The 11,565-nt window shown below is 39.5% G+C and overlaps 1 protein-coding gene and 1 long non-coding RNA gene across 3 annotated transcripts in view; one reads left to right on the top strand and one right to left on the bottom strand.

Annotated features, from left to right (window-relative positions):
* The window catches only part of LOC145449019 (uncharacterized), a 58,922-nt gene extending 54,542 nt beyond the window's left edge, over positions 1–4,380 (bottom strand). Inside the window, exon 1 of one of the 2 annotated variants that reach the window (XM_080327485.1) lies at positions 4,258–4,380. The gene's annotated coding sequence lies outside the window, so the exon portion shown is untranslated. Of the gene's footprint in view, positions 1–4,245 lie in introns of both variants that reach the window. The other variant, XM_080327484.1, reaches the window with a different exon arrangement.
* A 4,794-nt stretch (positions 4,381–9,174) lies between these two features.
* LOC145448408 (uncharacterized) lies at positions 9,175–11,504 on the top strand. Its single transcript, XR_013917898.1, has 2 exons — positions 9,175–9,593; positions 10,562–11,504. It is a non-coding gene; the product is annotated as an uncharacterized LOC145448408 (long non-coding RNA).
* The last annotated feature ends 61 nt before the right edge of the window (positions 11,505–11,565 follow it).

Consider the following 11,565-nt stretch of genomic DNA (forward strand, 5'->3'; position numbering starts at 1 on the left):
ACGAATTGAAAAGATGCGATATATTACCCATCATTTACATATTGATATGATACAATTCAAGCCTGCGCCAAGGGCTGATGACTATATAAACTATATTCGAATTCAATTTCAATAAAACAAGAGGTTTGGTCAACGTAAGAACAGAAAACAGAAATATACATTTTGCCATTAAATTACCTTACTGTATTAGTTTACGACATTGTAAGCTATAAGCTTCGATCACTTCGTTTGCGGTCAATTTATTTGTGCAAGAACAATGGAGGCACAGCGAAACGCACGATCATTGAATAATTAGTCGATCTCACAATGATTTTTATCGACACCGATTACTTCATGACTTGAAATTGACTCGTGAATTTTCCTCCGAGTCACGAGTCAATCCACATTTTTGATACGCCGAGTCAAGTCAAGTCAAGTCAGTTAAGCAAAGTGAGTCGAGTCAAGTCAAGTCATACGAAAAAGGTGACTCGAGTCTGAATTGATGTAGTGTAACCGGATTTATTTGATTTGTGGTAGCATAAATGTCAGATACTTGAACTTTCCCGCTCATCCAAATTCCATACTGTTTTGTCGTCATAACGATTCATACTCGAATACATGACTCGACGCGACGCTTAACTGTCGAATCAGAATAAAATTACTCAAGCACTCAATTTTGTCAAGTACTACACTCATTGCGCAACGCATAGAACAAACTAAGTTGCACAGCGCAAATACATATGATTTGAACCTAGCAGGATATATGACTGACTGATACGACGTCAATAATGTCCGTATTTAATATCAAATATGATATCCCTGGCCGTGGTATGTCGAACGAAATAACACACCACTACCACACTATTCAAAGTATAGCCTATCATTCATGTGTAATAATATTATCAAGATTATTCGAGTCGTTGAAATATCTATTTTCAGGCAAGTTTATTGATATTTTGTACTGCTGCTTTATGCTTTCACTGTGAACACTAGAAGTTGTCCCCGACAGTATTTGTCAACATTTGCTGAAGGCACTGTAGTCTGACATTAGGCTTACCATATTTTGGAAATCTAAAAAGAGGACACTTTTTCAGGACACTTTTTCACATGCAAAACCGGAAAGAATTCTCAAAATCCGGTAAATTTTCCCCACTTCGTAATCGGTTGATAAAAAAAAGGGGCATAACTTCCGCTCAGAGCTCAAAATACCGTTTTTTTCTCCACATTGTCAGGTGGGTGACTAGAAAAAAAAAAAAGGTCATCTTTTCGCTCAGACCTAAGATCACCGTTTTTCACTCCGAAATACCCGCAGGAGCTTACCTTCTGTGCTAATTTGCGGCATATCACTCGCAATTTCCTCTAAATCTGACCTAAATTTTCAAATAAGAGGACAAAATCTCAAAAAAGAGGACAAATCCTCTTAAAAGAGGACGTATGGTAAGCCTAGCTGACATATCACTGTGAGTGTGTGTAACTCTTCATGGATAAATTGGCATTTCCTTAACTTTGGTGGCGATTGATCAACGACGTGGAGGTGCACGTATCGTTCATACACATAGGGCCTGTGACCTTTAACGGACTTTCAAGCATCACCTACCCATTTTGTTGCACCGTTACAGCATCCATATCCGCGCGTCCGGTGATATGCTCCTTCTGCATTACGAAATAATACAATTTATTAGTATTTCTCGTAATGAATCATTATTTTCTCAACTCAAAATTTATTGGAATGGGTCGCTTTCGTCTACGAATCGTACCATTGCAGTGCCAAAATATAATATTTTACAATCAATCTCGGTTGGAGGCTGTGGCATTTTAGGCAACATAAGCCTGCACACAGTCACTCATGAATATTACTTGAGGGTGTGGGATGCAAACAAGTCGACAGCACTTCTTGATACAAACTGATAACGCTTCCCACACCTGTCACATGGAGGTGGCGAGATAGCGCAGTGGTATAAACCACGGCCGCAACACTAATGGGTTGCGGGCTCGAGTACGACAGAGGTTGACTTCGATCCGCGTTGGCAGTGTCTTACAAAAAGCCTAGAAGTGGGCCGTGCTACAAGTCGGCAGATATGGAATCAAAAAATACGGAAAATCGGCCTGGTGTAAATGACCGTTGTAGTCGAAAAACACCATGAATATCCCAAACAAACAAAACCTGTCACGTGGCCTAACATCATGTCACACCTTGGAGTGGAGACACATGATGAAGCGGTATCTAGGGCTGCATTTAAAACAAAAATCAATTTTAAACAAACATGTTTAAAACAAGGTCCTAATTTAATAAATGTTTTGTAACGCCATGACGCCATGAATATTCAATTGTGACGCCATATAGTGGATTGACATTGACAATTGAAGAAATAGGGTAAAAATTGCTCCTTTGGCGAAATATATGTACTATTGCTGTTGAACCGACTATATTTTGAGTGTTGCAACCATCCCATATCGATATACGTTGGCTACGTCGGGTGGTAATTGTCCGTAGGATCATACAACATGTTTTTGTAAAGTATTTATACAGTAATGGCATAATTTTGCAACTTAAAAAAAACATTTTTTTAAAGGCTTTTTGGAAAAACACTGTTTAAAACATGTTTTAAACCACCGTTTGTTTTGGCCAAGCATTTAACTGGTCTTGTATATACAATAATGGTACAGTTACTGGTACCCTAATGGATGCCACGGCAATCATTCACAACGACTAGAAGCGCATGGAATGTTGACTACAAAATCACAAAAATAATAACCACTGTAGCGATTGTTTTTCCATTCGCATTAGCTTAGTGGCGTATATTTCCTGTCCGCCATCAATTTTATTTGTCGTTAAATTACCATAAAAATAGATTTCACTCACCTATGGAACTCATATACAAATACATACACATACTTCAAGATTTCCTTTAGTCGAATAAGAAACATTGGTGGAACATTAAACATTAGCCATTAACCCAGGGGTGGGCAAACCTTTGAGCTCGCGGGCCGCATTCAACGTCTGAATCCATTCGCGGGCCCCACTATATAAAATTGGGATTATAAACCAAAACGCAATTTTGATATTTGATTATATAGTGAGGACATGGAGATAATATATGTGCATATTTAAAACAAGCCGAACATTGCTTTGATGATATGGTACACGCGTCAGAAACATATAGTGGCGAGATTTCATACGCTGGCGGACCTCAATAACCAATTTGTCAAAACTATAGAGATGAAAGTCGGTTGGCCCGATTCTTAGAACAGGATTGAAAATTAAATCTGTGAGCAGCGATCTGTTCATAGATTTACTAATTCCACTTTTGATTCAGTCCCAGGACACACAATGCTGACAGCATCATAACCATGTTAGATTCAAACACGCTTTCATTGTGTAGATCAAATATAAATACCCCAATTCTACGCATACAGACAACGAATCAACCTAAGACAAGCCCGAATCGTTTTTTATAATCACAGCATTGATATAATTAAAAATGGAGTGGCCAATCTGAAATCCCACTCGTGATCGAAATTATGTCAATCTCATTGCAGCTATCCCGCTGTGATATTAAGTATTTACCTTAGATCAGTGGTTCCCAATCTTTTTAAGAAACGCCCCCCCCCCCCCCCCTTACGATGGTGAAAGATTTCGCGCCCCCTTATCGTCATGTAACAAAACGCAACCAGGGTGCTAGCAAACCTAACGGGTAGTTTGATGGCATGGAAGGTTACGACTGCGGATGAGAGATTTTTAAATATGTAATACAGACTAAATACAGAGCAATAACTCGTAACGGAATGTAAATTGCGCGGAGCGCGAAAAATATTTTCATTTGAGCTCAGCTTCGCGCCCCCTCCAGGTGATTTCACGCCCCCAAGGGGGCGCGCCCACCAGTTTAAGAACCACTGTCTTAGAATTATCATGGTGAAATATACTAGCAACAAGTTTATCAAGTCCCTGCATTATTTCGATTTTTAGTACGCATTTTATCAATATTTAAAAAAAGTTTCTTTAGACTCTCGCGGGCCGCACAGAGCGGTGTTGCAGGCCGCATGCGGCCCGCGGGCCGTCGTTTGCCCACCCCTGCATTAGCCCCTGACGTATAAAATCTCACATACTCATGCAGTGCTATTTAGACCATCCACACGACTTATTTCATGAAATAAATCCGTAATATATCCATTATAATTGGATAGTGTAATATAAAAATGCCGGCAGTAACATTGAATCCATATCATCATTGCTTATATTACTCATATCTAAGGCATTCCGTATACCTGAATATATACTCACGCAATAAAACAGTCTATTCCGATAATACGATTTGAATATTCGACTTCGAAGGATATTGTAGTCCGCACTCACAAGCAGCTTGTAAAATTGTGATAAGGAAAAGGAAGTAGGGATTCTTGAGCACTATATTACACATGATGTGACCGACTCCACTCATTATTGTCTCCAGAATTGCAACATTCGAGTTTTTTTACCCCACAACAGCATGCTGTTATAGAAGCAGGATATGATATCAACGTACTACTGCTTCCTCGCGTGACGTAGGTCTGCCCACCCCTGCTATTTAACATTCTACACTGAAACGTCTTCCATAGTGATTTCGGTATGGATCACATTCATAATGACATCATGCCCTTTTTGATTATTGACTACCACTAAGGAAGTAGTTTCATATACGGGCATGCGAGTGGAAAAGAAGGCAAGGGATTTTGAGCGGCCGCAGACAGTTTTCTGTCTTACATGATAACCTGGCCCTCGGTCACAGTCTGCAGCAATTCTCCTCTACTTGCTTACTACGTCAAATTATACAGGCTGTAGGTTGTTCTCTCTTTCTGCGGACACAAATAATAGTGATTGGTAATTGATATTTATTTCTTTGTTTTGTTTGTGTCCTACTTGCTGTCAGAGTTCAAATAACCTGTTCACAACTTTGATCGTCCATAGGTGTCTCATTAACTTCAACAGCTATTGAAGTACACTACGTTTATAAATTCAATAAATACTGTTCTTGTCTCTATAGGCCTATGCTTCAAATTTGAAGTTTACATTAACTACGATGAATCCCATTGGTAGATTAATACGGGTTAAATGCACCGACTTAGGATTCCGGCCCGCCACGTAGACTACTTCATTTTCCCATATCCAACCCGATGACTGCAGAAGTTGCCCGCCCCTGCCCACCCCTAACGTCGCTGTAGGCTACTGCATTTCCCCCTCTTACTAACAGGTATGACTGGGTTAAACGTCGACCTGATTAGGACGACTCATTAACTATAGCCTTACATATTGAAAATTTCTAGGGATACTGAAGGAATAACCGACATGCTATTAACCCAACAAATGAAAATACTGAAGAGCGTGTATTTCCCTATACGCGTTTATCCAAGAAAATCCGTAAGCATATGATTCAAAGGCTCTTCATGCCGAGCCCACCAGAAAAAAGGACGTGAAAAGGTGATACTACTGAAAGATATCGGGCGGCATCTCCTAAACACTGATCGCCTGTTTCGACGCGACTCTCCAATCCTAATGAGTGCCGATTTTCGATGCGTCGAATCCTGTCCGCCCAGCTAAAATCTGCTAATGCGAACCCGACAAACGCGGCGTATCGGTCTTCTATTCAATTAACACAACCAAGAACTTCGAATTAATTTGGTTGAAGCACGAAGATGCGTTTACAAGCTAGATTCGCAATAGTGATTGCTCGTCCGTTGCTCGATGGAATGCAGTGTCGCGTCGTAACGATTCGCAATAGTGCTTGCTCGACTGGTGCAAGCTAACTGAATTCGCGTGACTGATGCTTTTTATGGTGTGCCTGTCTGTCAAGCATCTGTGTTGAGTACGCAGAAAGGCACAAAGTGAACGAGAAATAATATATATTCTCCTAAAATTATGTCATATGCCCAGTATGATATGACTTTTGAAGGATTGGAATCGAAGTGGCCTGAAGCGTCGACTTAGCAACACCGAGTATACTCTATAACAGGGGCGGCCAACTTCTTCATCCGGCGGGCCGTATAGGGGAACATGAACATAAGGCGGGCCGGATTCCTGATTTTTTTTATGAGTTTAGGCCAGGGGACTGCCCCGGGGAAACGCGCCACAAATCCGTTCATCCTACCCGCCTGCACTACCCTTTGCACATACAATCCAGAGACGCACACATTCCTGCAGTTGCGAACTATGTATAGATTGGGCGACCGATTCACGGGCGAGCCCAAATCGGTGATATGAATGCGATCAAAAATCAGTATATTTGTCTTCTAGTCGCGCGAGGCGCGAATTTTTTTGCATTAATGAATGAATTTGATCAATGATATTGGTGAGTGTATGAGCAAGTGGTTTTTTCGAAAATTAACAGCACGTATAATTATAATTTTGATCATTGATCATGCATAAGAATATATATTCATGAACTTATGGCAGATTATTCACTTCGGGCGGGTTCATTCTTATTAATTACTTTGTTGAAAACTCGTGCTACCCCACGACCTCGGGCTATTCTAGTGTATATGATACTGTATTCCCATAATCAATACACGTACATAGAGACACTTTATCACACGAAATGTTTTTAGTTTGAATCCATCTGCCCGAAAACATTCCACTATATTTATAAATATCACGAATATTCTCTTGAAATTTGGGAATGGCATGGCCAAATTCGCTGCTGGCTACTTCAATGCGGTGAACATCAGTTGTACTAGAACGTCATTTTGTCTTGCTAATGTTTTTAAAAATGTTTGCGCCTAAGTGCATGTAGACGGTGACGCGGTCCTCATCATCACGTAAGACCGAAAACTGTCGGCGGGCCGCACAAAATCCCATCACGGGTCGTATCCGACCCACGGGCCGTATGTTGCCCTCCCCTGCTCTATAAGGACACATTTTGTAGAATGCCACTCTTGAGTATAGTGCATTTTGTAACAGCCCAAAAGTACTCAATTGAATCACTTTTGCCGAACACCTATTGTTTGTCCCTTGAAGAAGTGCCAAGTTTGAATGGCGTGCGGCACCCCCCCCCCATTGTTATTTCTTTGTTTTGCGTGCGGTCGCGCACGTTTGAACAAAGCACAAGTGGGGTAGGATAAGGGATTCCACACCAATATAGCTATATTATTTATATGCTATACGTGCTATCTGCATATGATTATTTTTGACAAAATATCAACTGAAAAAATGTTGGCGATTTAATTCCAGCTCAAAATTGTTGCTTTTTGTATTGTCCAAACTTCATATTGTAGAAGTCTCACAATAGTCATAACCTTCCTTCCATACACTATGCCTTGGAATTGCATTTTTTCATGTAATTGTAATTGCAATTGAAGCATTTCTATTTTGTGTAATTGTAATTGTAATTGTAATTTGATGAAGATTTTGCGAAATTATAATTTCAATTACATTGACAATCACAATATAAAATAATTAGCCTATTTACATCGGTGTTCTATGCGTACCTCGTTAGCTACATAACCCAGCCATGCTATACTGTTTCCCATACTTCAGTAGCAACAAAAAACGTAGCGAATTACAATATAGGCTAAACCAGTGATTCTCAAACTTGGGGGCGTGACCCCCTTGTTAAGCGTGAAAGCGTCTGAAAGTGGGCGCGAAGCTTCGGTAAACTAAAAAACTTTACCGCGCTTGGCGCGATTTACCTTCATTTCATAGTTATTGCTATGTGGAGAATTCTATCATCAACAGTCACAACCTTCCATACCATCAAACTATCTGTAAGGATTGCCACCATTGCGGTTTCATTGTGTGATATGACGATAATGGAGGCACGAAATATTTCACTGTCGTAAAGGGGGAGTGTCTAAAAAAGTTTGTGAACCAGTGTGCTAAACTAAATCTTAATATTTCAAAAATGGATAAGCAGCAAATAAACTTTTGTGAAACCTGTGATGAACCATTTCCTAAACCACGGTCAGAGTTTTTTCTAAATCTCTGACCAGTACTGAGGCTTGCTGCAACAATTGCAAAAAGAAATTGAGGCTTTGTGTATTCGTTTGATTACATTTCACTACTGGTCTTGTAGCCTATTCGCTGATAGTCGTTGCCAATCGCTCAAACTTTTGGCCGCTTGAAAAAATGTCTGTGTTTGTAGTTTCCAGTACTCATGATTAGGAATAGTTCGAACACGTTCGACTTTTTTTTTATTAAAGGGTATTCTACGTATCATGAATGAAACATGACTAGCTTGAGATTAGTGCTAATTACGTCGCTACGGTTGCCAAAGGGCACCTCTCTACCGATCCAATTACATGTTACAGTAAATGTAATTGTAATGGTAATTGTGATTAATTACACTCTTAGAAATATTCGTAGATTTACCCAAATTATACCGGTAAATTTGTCCCGTCAGTTATATTAACGGTAAATGCCCGTTAAATTAATATACGGGCACGTCGAAAGTAAATTTACTTGTTTTTAGAGGGTAAAAAAATTACAGATTAAATTCGTAGAAGCAATTTACGGGATAACCAGTATTTCATATTTACTTTTGGATTTGTAAAAGCAATTTACTGGATAATCAGTATTCTGGATTTACTTTTGCATTCGTAAAAGCGATTTACTGGATAATCATTAGTTGCAACATTGCTATTGCACTTACAATTCGATCATTTTACACGCTTACGGTCTTGTGGACATATATATGTGATTTTCGTCATTACATCATGTTTCAATCATCAAGCAAATTACGACATCGATGGCCGTGCTGAATGCTAATCGGTGAATGGTATCCGAACATTTGGGCATTGCAGATACCATCGTATATATCGCTTTATAAATAGTATGCTTTGAGACATCAAGGTCTAGCAATAGTAGCATGCCAAGCGAATTTGGTATGTTATGTAGTTTTGCTGCAGGTATGATATTTTTTGTAATTATCTGTTGGACCAGTTCTGCCACCATTGTAGACTCCTTGACGCATGTATGATACAAACTATATATCGAAACACTGGAGCTGGTGTATAGGCCTACTGTATAGCCGTCATGCTCCTTTGCCATTGCGACGAGAGTAGTAAACGTCCTTCACCTTTTTCCTGCGAATGGCCTTATGAATTGTTTGATCATGAATTCGTAGCTGCTCGAGCGAACAGTACCTTGTGACGTCATAGATATTCGAGACAAGCGGCGTCAGACGTCAGACATATCTGAGCCTGAGCAGTGTGCACGTGCGGCTGAATGTTCCGAGACAGATATTATATCGACGCGATGTTATCGTATTGGATGATAACAAGATGCGTTGCTGTAAGATATTGAGGGTTTCGAAGCCACAGCTTAACTTTAGCTTTAGAATATTGCAGGTGTTGATTGCAGATATTGTAGGTATAGCAGTATCCGAGCTGTTTCTGAAGGCCTATGTATTTTCGTTTCAGTTTAATGGTGAACAGAAGCTATGGCTTATAAGAATGTATTACATTTCTGACATTGAACTAAACGAAAATGGAAGCGTTATGGCATTACGAATCATGACGTCGAATGCTTATGTGATAGAAAGGGATCATCTCGCTTCTAGCACGGTGCCGTGCGAAATGCATTGGACGTGCGATGCAAAGGAATATTGCCAGAAAAGTTTGCAATCACGCTGGAAAAGATGATTCAGGTACGAAGTCCTAGGCCAGGGGTATCAAACTCAACTTGCGTCGCTGGCCGGAGTCAAACTTTCAAACCGCTCGCGGGCCGGATCAGTCAAATCATTTCAAAATGTTACTGTAGATCAAAACGCCCGCCCTTACTTTTTGCTTGAATAGTTTATTATCAATCCTGTATACATTTTGGTATATTACATATCATTCACGATCATATCATATGGATATATTCTAGCAGCAGATTGATCGTTTGAATTCAAGCGCTAAAACAATGACTCTAACGACGGAATAAGCTGACATATTTGTATGCTCCCTTTGTTTTATTCGTAATCTGCCGTTAACTCTTCGTATGCGCTTTGAGGAACACAAGTGATTTAATTGTAAACGCAGACGTTAGAATTTGGCTCATTATTATCCGTCATTCGGGTTTCTCTGTCTGTCTGGGGCCTTTGAGTAGAAGTGATACAGCAGTGCGACCAAATATTTTTGAATTGTATTTTTTGTAACTATTATATTCTCCATGCGACCTGCATATAACAGTTTCACTTCACAAATAACTACTTTTGGCTCATTTTTTCATAAAAATATGAACTCAGTGTGCACTTTTGGGAGTTTTGGGAATTGGATGTCAGTATCACCAACTTGTTCCTGATGATGACTAGAGTAAAACCATAACACCACTGTCGGATAATTATATTATGGCCTATGATCTTGACATTTGTGGCCTTGCTGGAAGTATTTCTTACAATAATATCTCAACATTTGTTAGAAAATGTGCTGGGTAATACAGGGTTTTTTCAAACTACTCAGAATTGCTTCGCAGGCCGCATGCAGCCTGCGGGCCTTATGTTCGACACCGCTATCCCAGGCCATCATTATTCGAGAAATTGACAAGAATATGAAAAGTCGCAGTATGTCATACTATAGCGTCTTAAAGTTTCCAAATTGTAACTGTGTTGATGACTGCATAATCTTTGTTCAGATTATAGAAGAACCGACAAAAGAGCATGGCCCAAATTACAGTCCTTCAACTGCTGCTGAAGTTTTTATGAAGCCCTCTTCATTCAGGCAGTTGCTGACTGATGATCTTCACAAGAAAGACTGGATTTTCGTCATTATCCACACTTACTTCTTTTTTACGTGTTCCCGCAACAAATAAACCTGATTTAAATTTACTGGTCTCAGGAACGTAAAACTGCTGCAAGGGACCAGACGAGTATATTGATGTTACAGCAGATTTCTGTTACCTATAGTTACGGAAATTTTCCGTAAAACTTCCTACGGTCAGCATATGTAAAATCATATTACTGGGAGAGTGATTTCGAATTTTCTGGTCTCATCAGCGTAAAACTGCTGCACTGGACCAGACCAGTAACTTGGTATTACAGCCGTTTTCCGTTACGTCAGGTAACGAGAATTTTCCGTAAAAATTTTAACAGTCAGTCTTTGTAAAAATAAATTACGGTCAATATTATTTACGGGAAAATATTTTTCAAATTTACCGGTCTCAGAGTCGTAAAACTGCTGCCAGGACCAGACCAGTAATTTGGCATAGAATATTTTTAACAGTGTACATGTTTAACAGTAATTGTAATTATAATTTGACATTTTTAGCATTGAGTAATTGTAATGTAATTGAAACATGCAAAGAAGTAATTGTAATTGATTTGAATTGATGTAATTGATCCAACTCTTCTTGTTACTCGATATCCATGTGCCGACTAAAAACGGCCACCAGCCCCGTCCATGCCTTATTTCAAAGCCTAATTAGTGAATAAATGATCTGCAACTCCGGATCAAAGAATTGGATTTAGTTTCATTATAAAACTAAGTAAATAGTGAGACAGAAACGGTCTGGGTTCCAACACTCAAAAGTTCTCCATTCGGACTACAGTTGAGTACCCCATATATCATTGTTTTCCCAGGTTTACGTACAGTCTACAATCTAGATGTAGTTGGAACAATCGCGGAGTTCAAAAAAATTAT

Source organism: Botryllus schlosseri, chromosome 10 (assembly GCF_051294905.1).
Source record: "Botryllus schlosseri isolate E-star chromosome 10, Bs_hap1, whole genome shotgun sequence".
NCBI lineage: Eukaryota > Metazoa > Chordata > Ascidiacea > Stolidobranchia > Styelidae > Botryllus > Botryllus schlosseri.